Source organism: Ochotona curzoniae, unplaced genomic scaffold (assembly GCF_017591425.1).
Source record: "Ochotona curzoniae isolate NIBS_2020 unplaced genomic scaffold, NIBS_Ocur_1.0 contig_4064, whole genome shotgun sequence".
Lineage (NCBI taxonomy): Eukaryota > Metazoa > Chordata > Mammalia > Lagomorpha > Ochotonidae > Ochotona > Ochotona curzoniae.
In genome coordinates, this window is record NW_024466107.1 from 2,833,140 (window position 1) to 2,835,736 (window position 2,597).

Genomic DNA, 2,597 nt, shown 5'->3' on the forward strand with positions numbered 1-2,597 from the left:
CTGGACAAGAGTGGGGCCAGCTTGCTGCAAAACATGTTCTGAACAAGCCTCACACAGCAAGAAGACAAACTTCTGCTGCCGCGTAACAGCTTCCCGTCTGTTCCAAGGGATCTACATTCATCTATGAAAGTCAGATTTACGAAGAGAGATCTTGCATCTGCTGGTCCCTAGATGGCCACCATGGTCAGCACTGAATTGGAATGAAGCCAGGAGCTGGGATCATCTTCCTGGTCTCCCACGTGAGTTCAGGGTCCCGAGCCTCTGGGCTGCCTTCTGCTGCTTTCCCAGGTGTACTGATGTGTGCGCCATTCTGGGCAGCATGATGAAGTCTTGCATCATCACAGTAGGTCTCACCTTGGGGATGAGATCACACTGTGGTATGACACGGTATCACACTGTAGGCAGGACCCACATGCTAGTCACTTAGAGCCATCCTGGGTGTCAACTAGGCTGTCACAGAATTGCAATGCTTGTCCTAAGCGGCTTATTGTCTTTAACAATGACTGCAGCAAGCAAGAATAGGGACACCAGGAGGCCCCAGGGTGTTGAACAGGGAAGAAGGGCTTCACTGTGATCCATGTGGCAACGCCCTAAGCCACACGGTTACCAGCATAGCTGTGAGTAGGATTAGGCGCTGCTCAAGGCTCCAGGCATTTGCTGGGGGTCATGGGTGATATCCCCTATGACTAAGGGCATTCATTCCTGTCCCCGAAACATTCAGGAACTCTTCTCTGAGTGTCCTTACCGCTTCATACACTCTCTCCAGAGTGGGTCAGTCACCCCTCCTCGTAGCATCCACCCTTGTTGTGGGCTAAGGAGTTGATTTGCATTTGTTAAGCTTGGCTCCCTGATAAATTTACTTATGTCCCTGCAAAAATTTTTAAACCTGTCTCTACATTTCCAGGGTCCCTCAGATTGTCCCTCGTGCCCCTAAATGGGGAGAAGTTCTGGGGATTAAATCAATTATGCCCCTCCAAAGTTCCAGGGGTCCCTCAGATTGTCCCTCGTGCCCCTAAATAGGGAGAAGGTCTGGGGATGAAATCAATTATGGGGCCCGGCTAGCTCAGTTGGTAGAGCATGAGACTCTTAATCTCAGGGTCGTGGGTTCGGGCCCCACGTTGGGCACCACCTGTTCCGGCCAGCTGAGCCAGTACCATGGACACGGCGAGGGTCAGGGAATCAGACACCGACAGGAGACCAGTAGTGGTGGAAGAGGTCTCTCCCTGGCCTCCCTTTATTCAGCCATATATACCTTTCCCCCAAGCCTGTAGCAGAACAATCGGATGCTAATGAGTCTGACAGACCAGGTGCCACTAGCCTCCAAGCCCATTTCCTGCAGGAGCCAAGCTTAACAAATGCAAGTCAACTCCTTAGCCCACAACACGCCCCTCTCACTCTGTGTGGCACACTGCTTTCTCGATAACAGTGCTGAACTTAGGAAGTGACCAGTAGAAGAACTGCCACATATTGGGAAGTTGTCTTTAAACATGAATGACTGGCACCTGTGTTGTGGCAATGCAGGCTAAACCCCCACTTGTAGCGCAAGTCTTCCATGTGAACGGCAGCTGGCAATCTGGCTATTGATCCTATTGATCCAACTCCTTGCTAATGCTCATGGAAGGCAACCCATGAATGCTCAAGTATTTGGGCACCCAGCACCCACATGGGAGGTCTGGATAGAGTTCAAGGCTCTTGGCTTTGGCCCAGTCTAATCCCAGCTGCTGTGGGGAATGATCCAGTGTGTAGAAGATTTCTGCTTCTCTCTCTCTTTTTCTATAACGCTGCCTTTCAAATACATAAATAATTGTTTTTAAAAAAAAAGTCTGGGGGCCTGGCACGGTTGCAGTTAAAGTCCTCGCCTTGAACATGCCGGGGATCCCATACCAGCACCTGTTCTAATCCCGGCAGCCCCACTTCCCATCCAGCTCCCTGTTTGTGGCCTGGGAAAGCAGTTGAGGATGGCCCAAAGCCTTGGGACCCTGTACCCATGTGGGAGACCTGGAGGAAGCTCCTGGTACCTGGCCTCAGATCAGCTCAGCTCTGGCCATTGAGGCCACTTGGGGAGTGAATAAATGGAGGGAAGATCTTCCTCTCTATCTCTCCTCCTCTTTGTATATCTTACTTTCCAATAAAAAATAAATAAACCTTCCTTTTTTAAAAAAATAAGTCTGGGTAAGTGACACAAAACAAATAGCACTTATGCTGCATCATATGACATATGTCAACAAAGCCCAATGCTCCTGGGAGATGCTCTGCCTGTGTGGGGGCCACCGGTCCCAGGAGTTGACAATCCCAAGGGCAAGTGTGAGCTTTCATCACTTCCACCCCCCTGCACCTCCATCACCCCCCCCAGCTGTGACTCTACATGATTTGCTTAAATGATGTGTCTTAGACTCAAGTAAGTTCTGGAAGGGCAAATGACGTCACTGTACTGTCCAGCTACATGCATTACTCATGACCCATGATAGGTGCACAGGTAACACTTGTGGAATGCACTAATGAATGAATAAATGATGAGTCCCCAGAGAAGCTATCTCCCTCAGGTCAAGGCTACGGCTCTCCCTAGCTAACCTCTGTGTCTAGGCCGTGTCCCACAA

At 50.3% G+C, this 2,597-nt stretch overlaps 1 non-coding gene across 1 annotated transcript; it reads left to right on the plus strand.

Moving 5' to 3' along the window:
- Positions 1-1,052: 1,052 nt before the first annotated feature.
- On the plus strand, positions 1,053-1,125 carry TRNAK-CUU. Its single transcript has one exon. It is a non-coding gene; the product is annotated as a tRNA-Lys (tRNA).
- The last annotated feature ends 1,472 nt before the right edge of the window (positions 1,126-2,597 follow it).